At 40.6% G+C, this 23,449-nt stretch overlaps 16 non-coding genes across 16 annotated transcripts; all 16 read left to right on the top strand.

The window, feature by feature from the left end:
* Nucleotides 1-4,961: 4,961 nt before the first annotated feature.
* TRNAR-CCU (transfer RNA arginine (anticodon CCU)) lies at nucleotides 4,962-5,034 on the top strand. Its single transcript has one exon. It is a non-coding gene; the product is annotated as a tRNA-Arg (tRNA).
* A 644-nt stretch (nucleotides 5,035-5,678) lies between these two features.
* On the top strand, nucleotides 5,679-5,750 carry TRNAR-UCG (transfer RNA arginine (anticodon UCG)). The gene has a single exon. It is a non-coding gene; the product is annotated as a tRNA-Arg (tRNA).
* Nucleotides 5,751-6,553: 803 nt separating this feature from the next.
* TRNAR-CCU (transfer RNA arginine (anticodon CCU)) lies at nucleotides 6,554-6,626 on the top strand. The gene has a single exon. It is a non-coding gene; the product is annotated as a tRNA-Arg (tRNA).
* Nucleotides 6,627-8,146: 1,520 nt separating this feature from the next.
* On the top strand, nucleotides 8,147-8,219 carry TRNAR-CCU (transfer RNA arginine (anticodon CCU)). Its single transcript has one exon. It is a non-coding gene; the product is annotated as a tRNA-Arg (tRNA).
* Nucleotides 8,220-8,863: 644 nt separating this feature from the next.
* TRNAR-UCG (transfer RNA arginine (anticodon UCG)) lies at nucleotides 8,864-8,936 on the top strand. The gene has a single exon. It is a non-coding gene; the product is annotated as a tRNA-Arg (tRNA).
* Nucleotides 8,937-10,456: 1,520 nt separating this feature from the next.
* Nucleotides 10,457-10,529, top strand: TRNAR-UCG (transfer RNA arginine (anticodon UCG)). The gene has a single exon. It is a non-coding gene; the product is annotated as a tRNA-Arg (tRNA).
* A 3,113-nt stretch (nucleotides 10,530-13,642) lies between these two features.
* Nucleotides 13,643-13,715, top strand: TRNAR-UCG (transfer RNA arginine (anticodon UCG)). Its single transcript has one exon. It is a non-coding gene; the product is annotated as a tRNA-Arg (tRNA).
* Nucleotides 13,716-14,518: 803 nt separating this feature from the next.
* On the top strand, nucleotides 14,519-14,591 carry TRNAR-CCU (transfer RNA arginine (anticodon CCU)). Its single transcript has one exon. It is a non-coding gene; the product is annotated as a tRNA-Arg (tRNA).
* A 645-nt stretch (nucleotides 14,592-15,236) lies between these two features.
* On the top strand, nucleotides 15,237-15,309 carry TRNAR-UCG (transfer RNA arginine (anticodon UCG)). Its single transcript has one exon. It is a non-coding gene; the product is annotated as a tRNA-Arg (tRNA).
* A 2,396-nt stretch (nucleotides 15,310-17,705) lies between these two features.
* TRNAR-CCU (transfer RNA arginine (anticodon CCU)) lies at nucleotides 17,706-17,778 on the top strand. The gene has a single exon. It is a non-coding gene; the product is annotated as a tRNA-Arg (tRNA).
* Nucleotides 17,779-18,422: 644 nt separating this feature from the next.
* Nucleotides 18,423-18,495, top strand: TRNAR-UCG (transfer RNA arginine (anticodon UCG)). The gene has a single exon. It is a non-coding gene; the product is annotated as a tRNA-Arg (tRNA).
* An 804-nt stretch (nucleotides 18,496-19,299) lies between these two features.
* On the top strand, nucleotides 19,300-19,372 carry TRNAR-CCU (transfer RNA arginine (anticodon CCU)). The gene has a single exon. It is a non-coding gene; the product is annotated as a tRNA-Arg (tRNA).
* Nucleotides 19,373-20,016: 644 nt separating this feature from the next.
* Nucleotides 20,017-20,089, top strand: TRNAR-UCG (transfer RNA arginine (anticodon UCG)). The gene has a single exon. It is a non-coding gene; the product is annotated as a tRNA-Arg (tRNA).
* An 803-nt stretch (nucleotides 20,090-20,892) lies between these two features.
* TRNAR-CCU (transfer RNA arginine (anticodon CCU)) lies at nucleotides 20,893-20,965 on the top strand. The gene has a single exon. It is a non-coding gene; the product is annotated as a tRNA-Arg (tRNA).
* Nucleotides 20,966-21,608: 643 nt separating this feature from the next.
* Nucleotides 21,609-21,681, top strand: TRNAQ-UUG (transfer RNA glutamine (anticodon UUG)). Its single transcript has one exon. It is a non-coding gene; the product is annotated as a tRNA-Gln (tRNA).
* Nucleotides 21,682-23,199: 1,518 nt separating this feature from the next.
* Nucleotides 23,200-23,272, top strand: TRNAR-UCG (transfer RNA arginine (anticodon UCG)). The gene has a single exon. It is a non-coding gene; the product is annotated as a tRNA-Arg (tRNA).
* The last annotated feature ends 177 nt before the right edge of the window (nucleotides 23,273-23,449 follow it).

Here is a 23,449-nt window from a genome sequence, read left to right as displayed (position 1 = left end):
GTGTTTGCGTACGATGGCCGCGAGGGGGCTCATGTAGACGTTGAAGAGGGTGGGGCTCAGGGATGATCCTTGGGGGACGCCGCAGATGACTTCGGAGGCCTCTGACTTGTACGGTGGTAGGCGGACTCGCTGTGTTCTTCCGTCGAGGAAGGAGATGATCCATTCCAGCGCCTTGTCCTGGATTCCGATGTTGCTGAGGCGCTGTATTAGGGTGCGGTGGCAGACCGCGTCGAATGCCGCGGAGAGGTCTAGGAGGATGAGGGCCGCTGTTTCTCCATTGTCCATCAGGGCTCGGATGTCATCGGTGGCGGCGATGAGGGCGGTCTCGGTGCTGTGTTTGGCTCGGAAGCCGGACTGTGAGGGGTCGAGGGATCCGTTCGTCTCGAGGAAGGCGGCCATCTGCTTGTTGACGGTCTTCTCGATGACTTTGGCTGGAAACGGGAGAAGCGAGATGGGGCGGTAATTCTTGAGGTCGGTGGGGTCCGCTGTTGGTTTCTTAAGTATGTGTTCATGGAGTGCTTCAAGTGTAAAAATCTGTATGATTTGTGCAGTTAAAGTGCTAATTTTGCCTACGAGAAAGAAAAGTACTACAGAAGAATTATAAAGGATTGGCACATTGGCTGCCTTTGCTGATGACATAGTTGGCTAATTTGTAAAGCATTGGTCTATTAAGTTGCAGAGTGTGGTTGAACTTGGTTAGGAGACTTGGTGCCTGTTTCTGTGTCCTGCTGAAGACAAGGACGGCTTGATACCACTGTCAAAGCCCAGTTTATTGAGAAAAGCATCCAGGAAAGAACAAGTGTTGAGTCGAAAGTGGTTCTCCTCCAATTTCTCTCCACTTGCTCGAAATGCAGAGCCTCCATTATAGCACAGAACTTAGTGTTAAAGTCGGGGATGGAAGAGGATGAAAATGGGAAGTTTACTTATGGAGAGAACTGAGAAATGTCCTGTGTGCAGACACCAGTGTTTGACGATTGAATACATTTAAATAATGCCTCTAGACTGCAAGTGTTTATCTGTGCCTCATTGGCCTAATGGATAAGGCACTGGCCTCAAAAGCCAGGGATTGTGGGTTTGAGTCCCATCTGAGGTGAAAACCAATATCGGCTCTTACTTTTCCAGAAAAATTGATATATTTATTACATGCTTCCGCTCAGAAGCTTATGAGGTATTAGGAACTTTGAAATGGTACCATTTTACTTCTGTACTCTCCGGACTCATGTTGGTGTTCTCAAACTACAAAGTAGATTTTTAAACACCTATCTTTGTCAGATGCAACTTTGACCCAGCAGAAGATATTCCTTTGGAAAAAATTATTTGAATTGGATTGGTGTAACTGTTGTTTCTAGAGGTGGTGACCGGCTTTCAGCTACTTGAATAGGGCAAGTCAGGATTCATGAAACACATACAACCTTTGAGCGTGTGTAAATTGGCATATCCAGAAAGGAGCAGTTTGTACTACTGTCAAAACAGTTTCTCCCCACTTCTGGAAATATCCAGAGCTATGTAAAGCATACAACTGAGCTTTAATCTCATGAAGAAAGAGGTTTAAATGCAAAAAAGAAAACAAAAGCTCATCGTACTGGTGACATTTTCATTATATAGATTCCAAAAGAGTGCTTTAATTGAAAGGAGCTGAAAACACACAATGGGATGTAAACCTAAATAACTATCAATATCATATTTCCCATCCTTGCATACCACCTACATTATAAAAATAAGCACAGCAGGACATATGACTGCGTGGCCTAATGGATAAGGCGTCTGACTTTGGATCAGAAGATTGAGGGTTTGAGTCCCTTCGTGGTTGGTTTTTGGCAATGGTCACACAACTCAGCTTTCCATTCAGAATGGAAGCAGGCTCTTCCAATACTCTTATAGCGATCATGTTCTCATTCCTAATTATTCATGAAGTGGAGTACATACTGCACAGTCATTTAGATTGCATCTTCAGCCTAAAATCTTGTTCATGTTAGTGGCATTAAGAAGTGCTTCTATGTACACGCACTGAATATGTAATAGGGTTGCAGAATTTTGACTTGACAGAATGGGTTTTTAGCTTAAGGGTGTGTAGAAGAAATTCAAGGTGTGTAAGTATGTGTTCATGGAGTGCTTCAAGTGTAAAATCTGTATGATTTGTGCAGTTAAAGTGCTAATTTTGCCTACGAGAAAGAAAAGTACTACAGAAGAATTATAAAGGATTGTCATCAACTGCTCCCTCAACTCCGCCACCTTCTCGGAAAGCTGGAAACACGCCGAACTCAGCGCCCTTCTGAAAAAACCCACAGCGGCCCCCACCGAACTCAAAAACTACCGCCCCATCTCGCTCCTACCATTCCCGGCCAAATTCATCGAGAAAGCCGTCAACAACCAGCTCGCTGCCTTCCTCGAAAGCAACAAATCCCTCGACTCTTCACAGTCCGGCTTCCGAGCCAAACACAGCACGGAGATCGCTCTCATCGCAGCTACAGACGACATTCGAACTCTACTAGACAACGGAGACACAGTCGCCCTCATCCTCCTCGACCTCTCCGCAGCCTTCGACACAGTCTGCCATGGCACTCTCCTACAGCGCCTCAATAACACCGGGATCCAAGGAAAAGCTCTGGAATGGATCACCTCATTCCTCACCGGAAGAACCCAGAGAGTCCGCCTCCCACCATTCAACTCCGAGGCCACTGAAGTCATCTGCGGCGTACCCGAAGGTTCCTCACTCAGCCCCACCCTCTTCAACATATACATGAGCCCCCTCGCGACCATCGCTCGCCAACACAACCTCAACATCATCTCCTACGCAGACGACACCCAACTGGTCCTATCACTCACCAAAGACCCCAACACCGCCAAAACCAACTTACATGAAGGCATGAAAGAAGTAGCAGAGTGGATGAAGCACAGCCGTCTGAAACTGAACTCAGACAAAACAGAAGTCCTTATCTTAGGCACCTTCCCCTCCGCTTGGGACGACTCTTGGTGGCCAGAGGCCCTTGGAAAAGCACCCATCCCGACGGACCACGCACGAAACCTGGGCATCATCCTGGACTCCTCTCTCTCGATGAACAGACAAGTCAACCTAGTCTCATCTTCATGTTTCAACATCCTCCGCATGCTCAAAAAAACATTTCGCTGGATCCCCACCAAAACTAGAAAGACAGTCACCCATGCACTGGTTACAAGTCGCCTGGACTACGGAAACACCCTATACGCCGGTATCACAGCAAAACTCCAGAAAAAACTCCAACGCATCCAGAACGCATCAGCCAGACTCATACTAGACATCCCACGCAAAGACCATATCTCTAGCCACCTGAAAAACCTCCACTGGCTCCCCGTCAATAAGAGGATTACTTTCCGACTCCTAACCCACGCTCACAAAGCACTCTACGAACTTGGACCCGAATGCCTCAACACACGAATTTCCTTCTACACCCCCCCTCGCCAGCTACGATCTTCCAACCAAGCCCTTGCTACCACTCCTCGCATCAATAAAACCACCATGGGAGGTAGATCCTTCTCCTACCTCGCAGCTAAAACCTGGAACTCACTCCACATCCACCTACGTCTCACACAGAACCACCTAGCATTCAGAAAGCAACTTAAAACCTGGTTATTCGACAAGTAACTCCCTTCCCCTCCCCAAGCGCCTTGAGACCCTCTGGGTATGTAGCGCGCTATACAAATTTCTACTTGACTTGACTTGACTTGACAGGCTTTCAGCTACTTGAATAGGGCAAGTCAGGATTCATGAAACACATACAACCTTTGAGCGTGTGTAAATTGGCATATCCAGAAAGGAGCAGTTTGTACTACTGTCAAAACAGTTTCTCTCCACTTCTGGAAATATCCAGAGCTATGTAAAGCATACAACTGAGCTTTAATCTCATGAAGAAAGAGGTTTAAATGCAAAAAAGAAAACAAAAGCTTATCGTACTGGTGACATTTTCATTATATAGATTCCAAAAGAGTGCTTTAATTGAAAGGAGCTGAAAACACACAATGGGATGTAAACCTAAATAACTATCAATATCATATTTCCCATCCTTGCATACCACCTACATTATAAAAATAAGCACAGCAGGACATATGACCGCGTGGCCTAATGGATAAGGCGTCTGACTTCAGATCAGAAGATTGAGGGTTCGAGTCCCTTCGTGGTCGGTTTTTGCCAATGATCACACAACTCAGATTTCCATTCAGAATGGAAGCAGGCTCTTCCAATACTCTTATAGCCATCATGTTCTCATTCCTAATTATTCATGAAGTGGAGTACATACTGCACAGTCATTTAGATTGCATCTTCAGCCTAAAATCTTGTTCATGTTAGTGGCATTAGGAAGTGCTTCTATGTACACGCACTGAATATGTAATAGGGTTGCAGAATTTTGACTTGACAGAATAGGTTTTTAGCTTAAGGGTGTGTAGATGAAATGCAAGGTGTGTGAGTATGTGTTCATGGAGTGCTTCAAGTGTAAAATCTGTATGATTTGTGCAGTTAAAGTGCTAATTTTGCCAACGAGAAAGAGAAGTACTACAGAAGAATTATAAAGGATTGGCACATTGGCTGCCTTTGCTGATGACACAGTTGGCTAATTTGTAAAGCATTGGTCTATTAAGTTGCAGAGTTTAGTTGAACTTGGTTAGGAGACTTGGTGCCTGTTTATGTGTCCTGCTGAAGACAAGGACGGCTTGATACCACTGTCAAAGCCCAGTTTATTGAGAAAAGCATCCAGGAAAGAAGAAGTGTTGAGTCGAAAGTGGTTCTCCTCCAATTTCTCTCCACTTGCTCGAAATGCAGAGCCTCCATTATAGCACAAAACAGAGTATTAAAGTCAGGGATGGAAGAGGATGAAAATGGGAAGTTTACTTATGGAGAGGACTGAGAAATGTCCTGTGTGCAGACACCAGTGTTTGACGATTGAATACATTTAAATAATGCCTCTAGACTGCAAGCGTTTATCTGTGCCTCAGTGGCCTAATGGATAAGGCACTGGCCTCCTATGCCAGGGACTGTGGGTTAGAGTCCCATCTGAGGTGAAAACCAATATCCACTCTTACTTTTCCAGAAAAATTGACATATTTATTACATGCTTCCGCTCAGAAGCTTATGTGGTATTAGGAACTTTGAAATGGTACCATTTTACTTCTGTACTCTTCAGAGTCATGTTGGTGTTCTGAAACTACAAAGTAGATTTTTAAACACCTATCGTTGTCAGATGCAACTTTGACCCGGCAGAAGATATTCCTTTGGAAAAAATGATTTGAATTGGATTGGTGTAACCGTTGTTTCTAGAGGTGGTGACAGGCTTTCAGCTACTTGAATAGGGCAAGTCAGGATTCATGAAACGTATACAACCTTTGAGCGTGTGTAAATTGGCATATCCAGAAAGGAGCAGTTTTTACTACTGTCAAATTAGTTTCTCTCCACTTCTAGAAATATCCAGAGCTATGTAAAGCATACAACTGAGCTTTATTCTCATGAAGAAAGAGGTTTAAATGCAAAAAAGAAAACAAAAGCTTATCGAACTGGTGACATTCTCATTATATAGATTCCAAAAGAGTGCTTTAATTGAAAGGAGCTGAAAAAACACAATGGGATGTAAACCTAAATAACTATAAATATCATATTTCCCATCCTTGCATACCACTTACATTATAAAAATAAGCACAGCAAGACATATGACCGCGTGGCCTAATGATAAGGCGTCTGACTTCGGATCAGAAGATTGAGGGTTCAAGTCCCTTCGTGGTCGGTTTTTGCCAATGGTCACACAACTCAGCTTTCCATTCAGAATGGAAGCAGGCTCTACCAATACTCTTATAGCCATCATGTTCTCATTCCTAATTATTCATGAAGTGGAGTACATACTGCACAGTCATTTAGATTGCATCTTCAGCCTAAAATCTTGTCCATGTTAGTGGCATTAAGAAGTGCTTCTATGTACATGCACTGAATATGTAATAGGGTTGCAGAATTTTGACTTGACAGAATGGGTTTTTAGCTTAAGGGTGTGTAGATGAAATGCAAGGTGTGTAAGTATGTGTTCATGGAGTGCTTCAAGTGTAAAATCTGTTTAATTTGTGCAGTTAAAGTGCTAATTTTGCCTACGAGAAAGAAAAGTACTACAGAAGAATTAAAAAGGATTGGCACATTGGCTGCCTTTGCTGATGACACAGTTGGCTAATTTGTAAAGCATTGGTCTATTAAGTTGCAGAGTTTAGTTGAACTTGGTTAGGAGACTTGGTGCCTGTTTCTGTGTCCTGCTGAAGACAAGGACGGCTTGATACCACTGTCAAAGCCCAGTTTATTGAGAAAAGCATCCAGGAAAGAAGAAGTGTTGAGTCGAAAGTGGTTCTCCTCCAATTTCTCTCCACTTGCTTGAAATGCAGAGCCTCCATTATAGCACAAAACAGAGTGTTAAAGTCGGGGATGGAAGAGGATGAAAATGGGAAGTTTACTTATGGAGAGGACTGAGAAATGTCCTGTGTGCAGACACCAGTGTTTGATGATTGAATACATTTAAATAATGCCTCTAGACTGCAAGTGTTTATCTGTGCCTCAGTGGCCTAATGGATAAGGCACTGGCCTCCTATGCCAGGGATTGTGGGTTAGAGTCCCATCTGAGGTGAAAACCAATATCCACTCTTACTTTTCCAGAAAAATTGATATATTTATTACATGCTTCCGCTCAGAAGCTTATGTGGTATTAGGAACTTTGAAATGGTACCATTTTACTTCTGTACTCTTCAGAGTCATGTTGGTGTTCTGAAACTACAAAGTAGATTTTTAAACACCTATCTTTGTCAGATGCAACTTTGACCCGGCAGAAGATATTCCTTTGGAAAAAATGATTTGAATTGGATTGGTGTAACTGTTGTTTCTAGAGGTGGTGACAGGCTTTCAGCTACTTGAATAGGGCAAGTCAGGATTCATGAAACGTATACAACCTTTGAGCGTGTGTAAATTGGCATATCCAGAAAGGAGCAGTTTTTACTACTGTCAAATTAGTTTTTCTCCACTTCTAGAAATATCCAGAGCTATGTAAAGCATACAACTGAGCTTTATTCTCATGAAGAAAGAGGTTTAAATGCAAAAAAGAAAACACAAGCTTATCGTACTGGTGACATTCTCATTATATAGATTCCAAAAGAGTGCTTTAATTGAAAGGAGCTGAAAAAACACAATGGGATGTAAACCTAAATAACTATAAATATCATATTTCCCATCCTTGCATACCACCTACATTATAAAAATAAGCACAGCAAGACATATGACCGCGTGGCCTAATGGATAAGGCGTCTGACTTCGGGTCAGAAGATTGAGGGTTCGAGTCCCTTCGTGGTTGGTTTTTGCCAATGGTCACACAACTCAGCTTTCCATTCAGAATGGAAGCAGGCTCTACCAATACTCTTATAGCCATCATGTTCTCATTCCTAATTATTCATGAAGTGGAGTACATACTGCACAGTCATTTAGATTGCATCTTCAGCCTAAAATCTTGTCCATGTTAGTGGCATTAAGAAGTGCTTTTATGTACATGCACTGAATATGTAATAGGGTTGCAGAATTTTGACTTGACAGAATGGGTTTTTAGCTTAAGGGTGTGTAGATGAAATGCAAGGTGTGTAAGTATGTGTTCATGGAGTGCTTCAAGTGTAAAATCTGTATAATTTGTGCAGTTAAAGTGCTAATTTTGCCTACGAGAAAGGAAAGTACTACAGAAGAATTAAAAAGGATTGGCACGTTGGCTGCCTTTGCTGATGACACAGTTGGCTAATTTGCAAAGCATTGGTATATTACGTTGGAGAGTGTGGTTGAACTTGGTTAGGAGACTTGGTGCCTGTTTCTGTGTCCTGCTGAAGACAAGGACGGCTTGATACCACTGTCAAAGCCAAGTTTATTGAGAAAAGCATCCAGGAAAGAAGAAGTGTTGAGTCAAAAGTGGTTCTCCTCCAATTTCTCTCCACTTGCTCGAAATGCAGAGCCTCCATTATAGCACAGAACAGAGTGTTAAAGTCGGGCATGGAAGAGGATGAAAATGGAAAGTTTACTTATGGAGAGAACTGAGAAATGTCCTGTGTGCAGACACCAGTGTTTGATGATTGAATACATTTAAAATATACGTCTAGACTGCAAGTGTTTATCTGAGCCTCAGTGGCCTAATGGATAAGGCACTGGCCTCCTAAGCCAGGGATTGTGGGTTCGAGTCCCATCTGAGGTGAAAACCAATATCCACTCTTACTTTTCCAGACAAATTGATATATTTATTACATGCTTCCGCTCAGAAGCATATGTGGTATTAGGAAGTTTGAAATGGTACCATTTTACTTCTGTACTCTTCAGAGTCATGTTAGTGTTCTGAAACTACAAAGTAGATTTTTAAACACCTATCTTTGTCAGATACTACTTTGACCCGGCAGAAGATATTCCTTTGGAAAAAATGATTTGAATTGGATTGGTGTAACTGTTGTTTCTAGAGGTGGTGACAGGCTTTCAGCTACTTGAATAGGGCAAGTCAGGATTCATGAAACGAATACAACCTTTGAGCGTGTGTAAATTGGCATATCCAGAAAGGAGCAGTTTTTACTACTGTCAAAACAGTTTCTCTCCACTTCTAGAAATATCCAGAGCTATGTAAAGCATACAACTGAGCTTTATTCTCATGAAGAAAGAGGTTTAAATGCAAAAAAGAAAACAAAAGCTTATCGTACTGGTGATATGCTCATTGTATAGATTTGAAAAGAGTGCTTTAATTGAAAGAAGCTGAAAAAACACAATGGGATGTAAACCTAAATAACTATCAATATCATATTTCCCATCCTTGCATACCATCTACATTATAAAAATAAGCACAGCAAGACATATGACCGCGTGGCCTAATGGATAAGGCGTCTGACTTCGGATCAGAAGATTGAGGGTTTGAGTCCCTTCGTGGTCGGTTTTTGCCAATGGTCACACAACTCAGCTTTCCATTCAGAATGGAAGCAGGCTCTACCAATACTCTTATAGCCATCATGTTCTCATTCCTAATTATTCATGAAGTGGAGTACATACTGCACAGTCATTTAGATTGCATCTTCAGCCTAAAATCTTGTCCATGTTAGTGGCATTAAGAAGTGCTTCTATGTACATGCACTGAATATGTAATAGGGTTGCAGAATTTTGACTTGACAGAATGGGTTTTTAGCTTAAGGGTGTGTAGATGAAATGCAAGGTGTGTAAGTATGTGTTCATGGAGTGCTTCAAGTGTAAAATCTGTATGATTTGTGCAGTTAAAGTGCTAATTTTGCCTACGAGAAAGAAAAGTACTACAGAAGAATTATAAAGGATTGGCACATTGGCTGCCTTTCCTGATGACACAGTTGGCTAATTTGTAAAGCATTGCTCTATTAAGTTGCAGAGTGTGGTTGAACTTGGTTAGGAGACTTGGTGCCTGTTTCTGTGTCCTGCTGAAGACAAGGATGGCTTGATACCACTGTCAAAGCCCAGTTTATTGAGAAAAGCATCCAGGAAAGAAGAAGTGTTGAATCGAAAGTGGTTCTCCTCCAATTTCTCTCCACTTGCTCGAAATGCAGAGCCTCCATTATAGCACAGAACAGAGTTTTAAAGTCGGGCATGGAAGAGGATGAAAATGGGAAGTTTACTTATGGAGAGAACTGAGAAATGTCCTGTGTGCAGACACCAGTGTTTGACGATTGAATACATTTAAATAATGCCTCTAGACTGCAAGTGTTCATCTGTGCCTCAGTGGCCTAATGGATAAGGCACTGGCCTCCTTAGCCAGGTTTTGTGGGTTCGAGTCCCATCTGAGGTGAAAACCAATATCCACTCTTACTTTTCCAGAAAAATTTATATATTTATTATATGCTTCCGCTCAGAAGCTTATGAGGTATTAGGAACTTTGAAATGGTACCATTTTATTTCTGTACTCTTCAGGGTCATGTTGGTGTTCTGAAACTACAAAGTAGATTGTTAAACACCTATCTTTGTCAGATGCAACTTTGACCCGGCAGAAGATATTCCTTTGGAAAAAATGATTTGAATTGGATTGGTGTAACTGTTGTTTCTAGAGGTGGTGACAGGCTTTCAGCTACTTGAATAGGGCAAGTCAGGATTCATGAAACACATACAACCTTTGAGCGTGTGTAAATTGGCATATCCAGAAAGGAGCAGTTTTTACTACTGTCAAAACAGTTTCTCTCCACTTCTGGAAATATCCAAAGCTATGTAAAGCATACAACTGAGCTTTATTCTCATGAAGAAAGAGGTTTAAATGCAAAAAAGAAAACAAAAGCTTATCGTACTGGTGACATTCTCATTATATAGATTCCAAAAGAGTGCTTTAGTTGAAAGGAGCTGAAAAAACACAATGGGATGTAAACCTAAATAACTATCAATATCATATTTCCCATCCTTGCATACCACCTACATTATAGAAATAAGCACAGTAGGACATATGACCGTGTGGCCAAATGGATAAGGTGTCTGACTTCGGATCAGAAGATTGAGGGTTCGAGTCCCTTCGTGGTCGGTTTTTGCCAATGGACACACAACTCAGCTTTCCGTTCAGAATGGAAGCAGGCTCTTCCAATACTCTTATAGCCATCATGTTCTCATTCCTAATTATTTATGAATTGGAGTACATACTGCACAGTCATTTAGATTGCATCTTCAGCCTAAAATCTTGTCCATGTTAGTGGCATTAAGAAGTGCTTCTATGTACACGCACTGAATATGTAATAGGGTTGCAGAATTTTGACTTGACAGAATGGGTTTTTAGCTTAAGAGTGTGTAGATGAAATGCAAGGTGTGTAAGTCCGTGTTCATGGAGTGCTTCAAGTGTAAACATCTGTATGATTTGTGCAGTTAAAGTGCTAATTTTGCCTACGAGAAAGAAAAGTACTACAGAAGAATTATAAAGGATTGGCACATTGGCTGCCTTTCCTGATGACACAGTTGGCTAATTTGTAAAGCATTGGTCTATTAAGTTGCAGAGTGTGGTTGAACTTGGTTAGGAGACTTGGTGCCTGTTTCTGTGTCCTGCTGAAGACAAGGATGGCTTGATACCACTGTCAAAGCCCAGTTTATTGAGAAAAGCATCCAGGAAAGAAGAAGTGTTGAATCGAAAGTTGTTCTCCTCCAATTTCTCTCCACTTGCTCGAAATGCAGAGCCTCCATTATAGCACAGAACAGAGTTTTAAAGTCGGGCATGGAAGAGGATGAAAATGGGAAGTTTACTTATGGAGAGAACTGAGAAATGTCCTGTGTGCAGACACCAGTGTTTGACGATTGAATACATTTAAATAATGCCTCTAGACTTCAAGTGTTCATCTGTTCCTCAGTGGCCTAATGGATAAGGCACTGGCCTCCTAAGCCAGGGATTGTGGGTTTGAGTCCCATCTGAGGTGAAAGCCAATATCCACTCTTACTTTTCCAGAAAAATGTATATATTTATTACATGCTTCCGCTCAGAAGCTTATGAGGTATTAGGAACTTTGAAATGGTACCATTTTACTTCTGTACTCTCCGGACTCATGTTGGTGTTCTGAAACTACAAAGTAGATTTTTAAACACCTATCTTTGTCAGATGCAACTTTGACCCGGCAGAAGATATTCCTTTGGAAAAAATGATTTGCATTGGATTGGTGTAACTGTTGTTTCTAGAGGTGGTGACAGGCTTTCAGCTACTTGAATAGGGCAAGTCAGGATTCATGAAACACATACAACCTTTGAGCGTGTGTAAATTGGCATATCCAGAAAGGAGCAGTTTTTACTACTGTCAAAACAGTTTCTCTCCACTTCTGGAAATATCCAAAGCTATGTAAAGCATACAACTAAGCTTTATTCTCATGAAGAAAGAGGTTTAAATGCAAAAAAGAAAACAAAAGCTTATCGTACTGGTGACATTTTCATTATATAGATTCCAAAAGAGTGCTTTAATTGAAAGGAGCTGAAAACACACAATGGGATGTAAACCTAAATAACTATCAATATCATATTTCCCATCCTTGCATACCACCTACATTATAAAAATAAGCACAGCAGGACATATGACCGCATGGCCTAATGGATAAGACGTCTGACTTCGGATCAGAAGATTGAGGGTTCGAGTCCCTTCGTGGTCTGTTTTTGCCAATGGTCACACAACTCAGATTTCCATTCAGAATGGAAGCAGGCTCTTCCAATACTCTTATAGCCATCATGTTCTCATTCCTAATTATTCATGAAGTGGAGTACATACTGCACAGTCATTTAGATTGCGTCTTCAGCCTAAAATCTTGTTCATGTTAGTGGCATTAAGAAGTGCTTCTATGTACACGCACTGAATATGTAATAGGGTTGCCGAATTTTGACTTGACAGAATGGGTTTTTAGCTTAAGGGTGTGTAGATGAAATGCAAGGTGTGTAAGTATGTGTTCATGGAGTGCTTCAAGTGTAAAATCTGTATGATTTGTGCAGTTAAAGTGCAAATTTTGCCTACGAGAAAGAGAAGTACTACAGAAGAATTATAAAGGATTGGCACATTGGCTGCCTTTGCTGATGACACAGTTGGCTAATTTGCAAAGCATTGGTATATTAAGTTGCAGAGTGTGGTTGAACTTGGTTAGGAGACTTGGTGCCTGTTTCTGTGTCCTGCTGAAGACAAGGACGGCTTGATACCACTGCCAAAGCCCAGTTTATTGAGAAAAGCATCCAGGAAAGAAGAAGTGTTGAGTCGAAAGTGGTTCTCCTCCAATTTCTCTCCACTTGCTCGAAATGCAGAGCATCCATTATAGCACAGAACAGAGTGTTAAAGTCGGGGATGGAAGAGGATGAAAATGGGAAGTTTACTTATGGAGAGAACTGAGAAATGTCCTGTGTGCAGACACCAGTGTTTGACGATTGAATACATTTAAATAATGCCTCTAGACTGCAAGTGTTTATCTGTGCCTCAGTGGCCTAATGGATAAGGCACTGGCCTCCTAAGCCAGGGATTGTGGGTTGAGTCCCATCTGAGGTGAAAACCAATATCCACTCTTACTTTTCCAGAAAAATGTATATATATATTACATGCTTCCGCTCAGAAGCTTATGAGGTATTAGGAACTTTGAAATGGTACCATTTTACTTCTGTACTCTTCATGGTCATGTTGGTCTTCTGAAACTACAAAGTAGATTTTTAAACACCTATCTTTGTCAGATGCAACTTTGACCCGGCAGAAGATATTCCTTTGGAAAAAATGATTTGAATTGGATTGGTGTAACTGTTGTTTCTAGAGGTTGTGACAGGCTTTCAGCTACTTGAATAGGGCAAGTCAGGATTCATGAAACATATACAACCTTTGAGCGTGTGTAAATTGGCATATCCAGAAAGGAGCAGTTTGTACTACTGTCAAAACAGTTTCTCTCCTCTTCTGGAAATATCCAGAGCTATGTAAAGCATACAACTGAGCTTTAATCTCATGAAGAAAGAGGTTTAAATGCAAAAAAGAAAACAAAAGCTTATCGTACTGGTGACATTCTCATTATATAGATTCCAAAAGAGTGCTTTAATTGAAAGGAGCTGAAAAAACACAATGGGATGTAAACCTAAATAACTATCAATATCATATTTCCCATCCTTGCATACCACCTACATTATAAAAATAAGCACAGCAGGACATATGACCGCGTGGCCTAATGGATAAGGTGTCTGACTTCGGATCAGAAGATTGAGGGTTCGAGTCCCTTCGTGGTCGGTTTTTGCCAATGGTCACACAACTCAGCTTTCCATTCAGAATGGAAGCAGGCTCTTCCAATACTCTTATAGCCATCATGATCTCATTCCTAATTATTCATGAAGTGGAGTACATACTGCACAGTCATTTAGATTGCATCTTCAGCCTAAAGTCTTGTTCATGTTAGTGGCATTAAGAAGTGCTTCTATGTACACGCACTGAATATGTAATAGGGTTGCAGAATTTTGACTTGACAGAATGGGTTTTTAGCTTAAGGGTGTGTAGATGAAATGCAAGGTGTGTAAGTATGTGTTCATGGAGTGCTTCAAGTGTAAAATTTGTATGATTTGTGCAGTTAAAGTGCAAATTTTGCCTACGAGAAAGAGAAGTACTACAGAAGAATTATAAAGGATTGGCACATTGGCTGCCTTTGCTGATGACACAGTTGGCTAATTTGTGAAGCATTGGTCTATTAAGTTGAAGAGTGCGGTTGAACTTGGTTAGGAGACTTGGTGCCTGTTTCTGTGTCCTGCTGAAGACAAGGACGGCTTGATACCACTGTCAAAGCCCAGTTTATTGAGAAAAGCATCCAGGAAAGAAGAAGTGTTGAGTCGAAAGTGGTTCTCCTCCAATTTCTCTCCACTTGCTCGAAATGCAGAGCCTCCATTATAGCACAGAACAGAGTGTTAAAGTCGGGGATGGAAGAGGATGAAAATGGGAAGTTTACTTATGGAGAGAACTGAGAAATGTCCAGTGTGCAGACACCAGTGTTTGACAATTGAATACATTTAAATAATGCCTCTAGACTGCAAGTGTTTATTTGTGCCTCAGTGGCCTAATGGATAAGGCACTGGCCTCCTAAGCCAGGGATTGTGGGTTCGAGTCCCATCTGAGGTGAAAACCAATATCCAATCTTACTTTTCCAGAAAAATTTATATATTTATTACATGCTTCCGCTTAGAAGCTTATGAGGTATTAGGAACTTTGAAATGGTACCATTTTACTTCTGTACTCTTCAGGGTCATGTTGGTGTTCTGAAACTACAAAGTAGATTTTTAAACACCTATCTTTGTCAGATGCAACTTTGACCCGGCAGAAGATATTCCTTTGGAAAAAAATGATTTGAATTGGATTGGTGTAACTGTTGTTTCTAGAGGTGGTGACAGGCTTTCAGCTACTTGAATAGGGCAAGTCAGGATTCATGAAACGTATACAACCTTTGAGCGTGTGTAAATTGGCATATCCAGAAAGGAGCAGTTTGTACTACTGTCAAAACAGTTTCTCTCCACTTCTGGAAATATCCAGAGCTATGTAAAGCATACAACTGAGCTTTAATCTCATGAAGAAAGAGGTTTAAATGCAAAAAAGAAAACAAAAGCTTATCGTACTGGTGACATTCTCATTATATAGATTCCAAAAGAGTGCTTTAGTTGAAAGGAGCTGAAAAAACACAATGGGATGTAAACCTAAATAACTATCAATATCATATTTCCCATCCTTGCATACCACCTACATTATAAAAATAAGCACAGCAGGACATATGACCGCGTGGCCTAATGGATAAGGTGTCTGACTTCGGATCAGAAGATTGAGGGTTCGAGTCCCTTCGTGGTCGGTTTTTGCCAATGGACACACAACTCAGCTTTCCGTTCAGAATGGAAGCAGGCTCTTCCAATACTCTTATAGCCCTCATGTTCTCATTCCTAATTATTTATGAATTGGAGTACATACTGCACAGTCATTTAGATTGCATCTTCAGCCTAAAATCTTGTCCATGTTAGTGGCATTAAGAAGTGCTTCTATGTACACGCACTGAATATGTAATAGGGTTGCAGAATTTTGACTTGACAGAATGAGTTTTTAGCTTAAGGGTGTGTAGATGAAATGCAAGGTGTGTAAGTCTGTGTTCATGGAGTGCTTCAAGTGTAAAAATCTGTATGATTTGTGCAGTTAAAGTGCTAATTTTGCCTACGAGAAAGAAAAGTACTACAGAAGAATTATAAAGGATTGGCACATTGGCTGCCTTTCCTGATGACACAGTTGGCTAATTTGTAAAGCATTGGTCTATTAAGTTGCAGAGTGTGGTTGAACTTGGTTAGGAGACTTGGTGCCTATTTCTGTGTCCTGCTGAAGACAAGGATGGCTTGATACCACTGTCAAAGCCCAGTTTATTGAGAAAAGCATCCAGGAAAGAAGAAGTGTTGAATCGAAAGTGGTTCTCCTCCAATTTCTCTCCACTTGCTCGAAATGCAGAGCCTCCATTATAGCACAGAACAGAGTTTTAAAGTCGGGCATGGAAGAGGATGAAAATAGGAAGTTTACTTATGGAGAGAACTGAGAAATGTCCTTTGTGCAGACACCAGTGTTTGACAATTGAATACATTTAAATAATGCCTCTAGACGGCAAGTGTTTATCTGTGCCTGAGTGGCCTAATGGATAAGGCACTGGCCTCCTAAGCCAGGGATTGTGGGTTTGAGTCCCATCTGAGTTGAAAACCAATATCCACTCTTTATTTCCAGAAAAATTTATATATTTATTACATGCTTCCGCTCAGAAGCTTATGAGGTATTAGGAACTTTGAAATGGTACCATTTTACTTCTGTACTCTTCAGAGTCATGATGGTGTTCTGAAACTACAAAGTAGATTTTTAAACACCTATCTTTGTCAGATGCAACTTTTACCCGGCAGAAGATATTCCTTTGGAAAAAATGATTTGAATCGGATTGGTGTAACTGTTGTTTCTAGAGGTGGTGACAGGCTTTCAGCTACTTGAATAGGGCAAGTCAGGATTCATGAAACGTATACAACCTTTGAGCGTGTGTAAATTGGCATATCCAGAAAGGAGCAGTTTGTACTACTGTCAAAACAGTTTCTCTCCACTTCTGGAAATATCCAGAGCTATGTAAAGCATACAACTGAGCTTTAATCTCATGAAGAAAGAGGTTTAAATGCAAAAAAGAAAACAAAAGCTTATCGTACTGGTGACATTTTCATTATATAGATTCCAAAAGAGTGCTTTAATTGAAAGGAGCTGAAAACACACAATGGTATGTAAACCCAAATAACTATAAATATCATATTTCCCATCCTTGCATACCACCTACATTTTAAAAATAAGCACAGCAGGACATATGACCGCGTTGCTTAATGGATAAAGCGACTGACTTCGAATCAGAAGATTAAGGGTTCGAGTCCCTTCGTGGTTGGTTTTTGCCAATGGTCACACAACTCAGCTTTCCATTCAGAATGGAAGCAGGCTCTTCCAATACTCTTATAGCCATCATGATCTCATTCCTAATTATTCATGAAGTGGAGTACATACTGCACAGTCATTTAGATTGCATCTTCAGCCTAAAATCTTGTTCATGTTAGTGGCATTAAGAAGTGCTTCTATGTACACGCACTGAATATGTAATAGGGTTGCAGAATTTTGACTTGACAGAATGGGTTTTTAGCTTAAGGGTGTATAGATAAAATGCAAGGTGTGTAAGTATGTGTTCATGGAGTGCTTCAAGTGTAAAATCTGTATGATTTGTGCAGTTAAAGTGCTAATTTTGCCTACGAGAAAGAAAAGTACTACAGAAGAATTATAAAGGATTGGCACATTGGCTGCTTTTGCTGATGACACAGTTGGCTAATTTGTAAAGCATTGGTATATTAAGTTGCAGAGTGTGGTTGAACTTGGTTAGGAGACTTGGTGCCTGTTTCTGTGTCCTGCTGAAGACAAGGACGGCTTGATACCACTGTCAAAGCCCAGTTTATTGAGAAAAGCATCCAGGAAAGAAGAAGTGTTGAGTCGAAAGTGGTTCTCCTCCAATTTCTCTCCACTTGCTCGAAATGCCGAGCCTCCATTATAGCACAGAACAGAGTGTTAAAGTCGGGGATGGAAGAGGATGAAAATGGGAAGTTTACTTATGGAGAGAACTGAGAAATGTCCTGTGTGCAGACACCAGTGTTTGACGATTGAATACATTTAAATAATGCCTCTAGACTGCAAGTGTTTATCTGTGCCTCAGTGGCCTAATGGATAAGGCACTGGCCTCCTTAGCCAGGGATTGTGGGTTCGAGTCCCATCTGAGGTGAAAACCAATATCCACTCTTACTTTTCCAGAAAAATTTATATATTTATTACATGGTTCCGCTCAGAAGATTATGAGGTATTAGGAACTTTGAAATGGTACCATTTTACTTCTGTACTCTTCAGGGTCATGTTGGTGTTCTGAAACTACAAAGTAGATTTTTAAACACCTATCTTTGTCAGATGCAACTTTGACCCGGCAGAAGATATTCCTTTGGAAAAAATGATTTGAATTGGATTGGTGTAACTGTTGTTTCTAGAGGTGGTGACAGGCTTTCAGCTACTTGAATAGGGCAAGTCAGGATTCATGAAACGTATACAACCTTTGAGCGTGTGTAAATTGGCATATCCAGAAAGGAGCAGTTTGTACTACTGTCAAAACAGTTTCTCTCCACTTCTGGAAATATCCAGAGCTATGTAAAGCATACAACTGAGCTTTAATCTCATGAAGAAAGAGGTTTAAATGCAAAAAAGAAAACAAAAGCTTATCGTACTGGTGACATTCTCATTATATAGATTCCAAAAGAGTGCTTTAGTTGAAAGGAGCTGAAAAAACACAATGGGATGTAAACCTGAATAACTATCAATATCATATTTCCCATCCTTGCATACCACCTACATTATAAAAATAAGCACAGCAGGACAAATGACCGCGTGGCCTAATGGATAAGGTGTCTGACTTCGGATCAGAAGATTGAGGGTTCGAGTCCCTTCGTGGTCGGTTTTTGCCAATGGACACACAACTCAGCTTTCCGTTCAGAATGGAAGCAGGCTCTTCCAATACTCTTATAGCCATCATGTTCTCATTCCTAATTATTCATGAAGTGGAGTACATACTGCACAGTCATTTAGATTGCATCTTCAGCCTAAAATCTTGTCCATGTTAGTGGCATTAAGAAGTGCTTCTATGTACACGCACTGAATATGTAATAGGGTTGCAGAATTTTGACTTGACAGAATGGGTTTTTAGCTTAAGGGTGTGTAGATGAAATGCAAGGTGTGTAAGTCTGTGTTCATGGAGTGCTTCAAGTGTAAAAATCTGTATGATTTGTGCAGTTAAAGTGCTAATTTTGCCTACGAGAAAGAAAAGTACTACAGAAGAATTATAAAGGATTGGCACATTGGCTGCCTTTCCTGATGACACAGTTGGCTAATTTGTAAAGCATTGGTCTATTAAGTTGCAGAGTGTGGTTGAACTTGGTTAAGAGACTTGGTGCCTGTTTCTGTGTCCTGCTGAAGACAAGGACGGCTTGATACCACTGTCAAAGCCCAGTTTATTGAGAAAAGCATCCAGGAAAGAAGAAGTGTTGAGTCGAAAGTGGTTCTCCTCCAATTTCTCTCCACTTGCTCGAAATGCAGAGCCTCTATTATAGCACAGAACAGAGTGTTAAAGTCGGGGATGGAAGAGGATGAAAATGGGAAGTTTACTTATGGAGAGAACTGAGAAATGTCCTGTGTGCAGACACCAGTGTTTGACGTTTGAATACATTTAAATAATGCCTCTAGACTGCAAGTGTTCATCTGTGCCTCAGTGGCCTAATGGATAAGGCACTGGCCTCCTAAGCCAGGGATTGTGGGTTCGAGTCCCATCTGAGGTGAAAGCCAATATCCACTCTTACTTTTCCAGAAAAATGTATATATTTATTACATGCTTCCGCTCAGAAGCTTATGAGGTATTAGGAACTTTGAAATGGTACCATTTTACTTCTGTACTCTCCGGACTCATGTTGGTGTTCTGAAACTACAAAGTAGATTTTTAAACACCTATCTTTGTCAGATGCAACTTTGACCCAGCAGAAGATATTCCTTTGGAAAAAATGATTTGCATTGGATTGGTGTAACTGTTGTTTCTAGAGGTGGTGACAGGCTTTCAGCTACTTGAATAGGGCAAGTCAGGATTCATGAAACACATACAACCTTTGAGCGTGTGTAAATTGGCATATCCAGAAAGGAGCAGTTTTTACTACTGTCAAAACAGTTTCTCTCCACTTCTGGAAATATCCAAAGCTATGTAAAGCATACAACTGAGCTTTATTCTCATGAAGAAAGAGGTTTAAATGCAAAAAAGAAAACAAAAGCTTATCGTACTGGTGACATTTTCATTATATAGATTCCAAAAGAGTGCTTTAATTGAAAGGAGCTGAAAACACACAATGGGATGTAAACCTAAATAACTATCAATATCATATTTCCCATCCTTGCATACCACCTACATTATAAAAATAAGCAAAGCAGGACATATGACCGCATGGCCTAATGGATAAGGCGTCTGACTTCGGATCAGAAGATTGAGGGTTCGAGTCCCTTCGTGGTTGGTTTTTGCCAATGGTCACACAACTCAGATTTCCATTCAGAATGGAAGCAGGCTCTTCCAATACTCTTATAGCCATCATGTTCTCATTCCTAATTATTCATGAAGTGGAGTACATACTGCACAGTCATTTAGATTGCATCTTCAGCCTAAAATCTTGTTCATGTTAGTGGCATTAAGAAGTGCTTCTATGTACACGCACTGAATATGTAATAGGGTTGCCGAATTTTGACTTGACAGAATGGGTTTTTAGCTTAAGGGTGTGTAGATGAAATGCAAGGTGTGTAAGTATGTGTTCATGGAGTGCTTCAAGTGTAAAATCTGTATGATTTGTGCAGTTAAAGTGCAAATTTTTCCTCCGAGATAGAGAAGTACTACAGAAGAATTATAAAGGATTGGCACATTGGCTGCCTTTGCTGATGACTCAGTTGGCTAATTTGTGAAGCATTGGTCTATTAAGTTTCAGAGTGCGGTTGAACTTGGTTAGGAGACTTGGTGCCTGTTTCTGTGTCCTGCTGAAGACAAGGACGGCTGGATACCACTGTCAAAGCCCAGTTTATTGAGAAAAGCATCCAGGAAAGAAGAAGTGTTGAGTCGAAAGTGGTTCTCCTCCAATTTCTCTCCACTTGCTCGAAATGCAGAGCCTCCATTATAGCACAGAACAGAGTGTTAAAGTCGGGGATGGAAGAGGATGAAAATGGGAAGTTTACTTATGGAGAGAACTGAGAAATGTCCTGTGTGCAGAAACCAGTGTTTGACAATTGAATACATTTAAATAATGCCTCTAGACTGCAAGTGTTTATTTGTGCCTCAGTGGCCTAATGGATAAGGCACTGGCCTCCTAAGCCAGGGATTGTGGGTTCGAGTCCCATCTGAGGTGAAAACCAATATCCACTCTTACTTTTCCAGAAAAATTTATATATTTATTACATACTTCCGCTCAGAAGCTTATGAGGTATTAGGAACTTTGAAATGGTACCATTTTACTTCTGTACTCTTCGGACTCATGTTGGTGTTCTGAAACTACAAAGTAGATTTTTAAACACCTAACTTTGTCAGATGCAACTTTTACCCGGCAGAAGATATTCCTTTGGAAAAAATGATTTGAATTGGATTGGTGTAACTGTTGTTTCTAGAGGTGGTGACAGGCTTTCAGCTACTTGAATAGGGCAAGTCAGGATTCATGAAAGGTATACAACCTTTGAGCGTGTGTAAATTGGCATATCCAGAAAGGAGCAGTTTTTACTACTGTCAAACAGTTTCTCTCCACTTCTAGAAATATCCAGAGCTATGTAAAGCATACAACTGAGCTTTATTCTCATGAAGAAAGAGGTTTAAATGCAAAAAAGAAAACAAAAGCTTATCGTACTGGTGACATTCTCATTATATAGATTCCAAAGGAGTGCTTTAATTGAAAGGAGCTGAAAAAACACAATGGGATGTAAACCTAAATAACTATCAATATCATATTTCCCATCCTTGCATACCACCTACATTATAAAAATAAGCACAGCAAGACATATGACCGCGTGGCCTAATGGATAAGGCGTCTGACTTTGGATCAGAAGATTGAGGGTTCGAGTCCCTTCGTGGTCGGTTTTTGCCAATGGTCACACAACTCAGCTTTCCATTCAGAATGGAAGCAGGCTCTACCAATACTCTTATAGCCATCATGTTCTCATTCCTAATTATTCATGAAGTGGAGTACATACAGCACAGTCATTTAGATTGCATCTTCAGCCTAAAATCTTGTCCATGTTAGTGGCATTAAGAAGTGCTTCTATGTACATGCACTGAATATGTAATAGGGTTGCAGAATTTTGACTTGACAGAATGGGTTTTTAGCTTAAGGGTGTGTAGATTAAATGCAAGGTGCAAGTATGTGTTCATGGAGTGCTTCAAGTGTAAAATCTGTATGATTTGTGCAGTTAAAGTGCTAATTTTGCATACGAGAAAGAAAAGTACTACAGAAGAATTATAAAGGATTGGCACATTGGCTGCCTTTGCTGATGACACAGTTGGCTAATTTGCAAAGCATTGGTATATTAAGTTGCAGAGTGTGGTTGAACTTGGTTAGGAGACTTGGTGCCTGTTTCTGTGTCCTGCTGAAGACAAGGACGGCTTGATACCACTGTCAAAGCCCAGTTTATTGAGAAAAGCATCCAGGAAAGAAGAAGTGTTGAGTCGAAAGTGGTTCTCCTCCAATTTCTCTCCACTTGCTCGAAATGCCGAGCCTCCATTATAGCACAGAACAGAGTGTTAAAGTCGGGGATGGAAGAGGATGAAATTGGGAAGTTTACTTATGGAGAGAACTGAGAAATGTCCTGTGTGCAGACACCAGTGTGTGACGATTGAATACATTTAAATAATGCCTCTAGACTGCAAGTGTTTATCTGTGCCTCAGTGGCCTAATGGATAAGGCACTGGCCTCCTTAGCCAGGGATTGTGGGTTCGAGTCCCATCTGATGTGAAAACCAATATCCACTCTTACTTTTCCAGAAAAATTGATATATTTATTACATGCTTCCGCTCAGAAGCTTATGAGGTATTAGGAACTTTGAAATGGTACCATTTTACTTCTGTACTCTTCAGGGTCATGTTGGTGTTCTGAAACTACAAAGTAGATTTTTAAACACCTATCTTTGTCAGATGCAACTTTGACCCGGCAGAAGATATTCCTTTGGAAAAAATGATTTGAATTGGATTGGTGTAACTGTTGTTTCTAGAGGTGGTGACAGGCTTTCAGCTACTTGAATAGGGCAAGTCAGGATTCATGAAACGTATACAACCTTTGAGCGTGTGTAAATTGGCATATCCAGAAAGGAGCAGTTTGTACTACTGTCAAAACAGTTTCTCTCCACTTCTGGAAATATCCAGAGCTATGTAAAGCATACAACTGAGCTTTAATCTCATGAAGAAAGAGGTTTAAATGCAAAAAAGAAAACAAAAGCTTATTGTACTGGTGACATTCTCATTATATAGATTCCAAAAGAGTGGTTTAGTTGAAAGGAGCTGAAAAAACACAATGGGATGTAAACCTAAATAACTATCAGTATCATATTTACCATCCTTGCATACCACCTACATTATAAAAATAAGCACAGCAGGACATATGACCACGTGGCCTAATGGATAAGGTGTCTGACTTCGGATCAGAAGATTGAGGGTTCGAGTCCCTTCGTGGTCGGTTTTTGCCAATGGACACAAAACTCAGCTTTCCGTTCAGAATGGAAGCAGGCTCTTCCAATACTCTTATAGCCATCATGTTCTCATTCCTAATTATTCATGAAGTGGAGTACATACTGCACAGTCATTTAGATTGCATCTTCAGCCTAAAATCTTGTCCATGTTAGTGGCATTAAGA

The sequence above is a fragment of the Lissotriton vulgaris genome, chromosome 5 (assembly GCF_964263255.1).
Source record: "Lissotriton vulgaris chromosome 5, aLisVul1.2, whole genome shotgun sequence".
In the NCBI taxonomy this organism is placed as follows: Eukaryota; Metazoa; Chordata; class Amphibia; order Caudata; family Salamandridae; genus Lissotriton; species Lissotriton vulgaris.
Note: the sequence above shows the minus strand (reverse complement) of the source record. Positions and strands in the feature narration are given on the sequence as shown.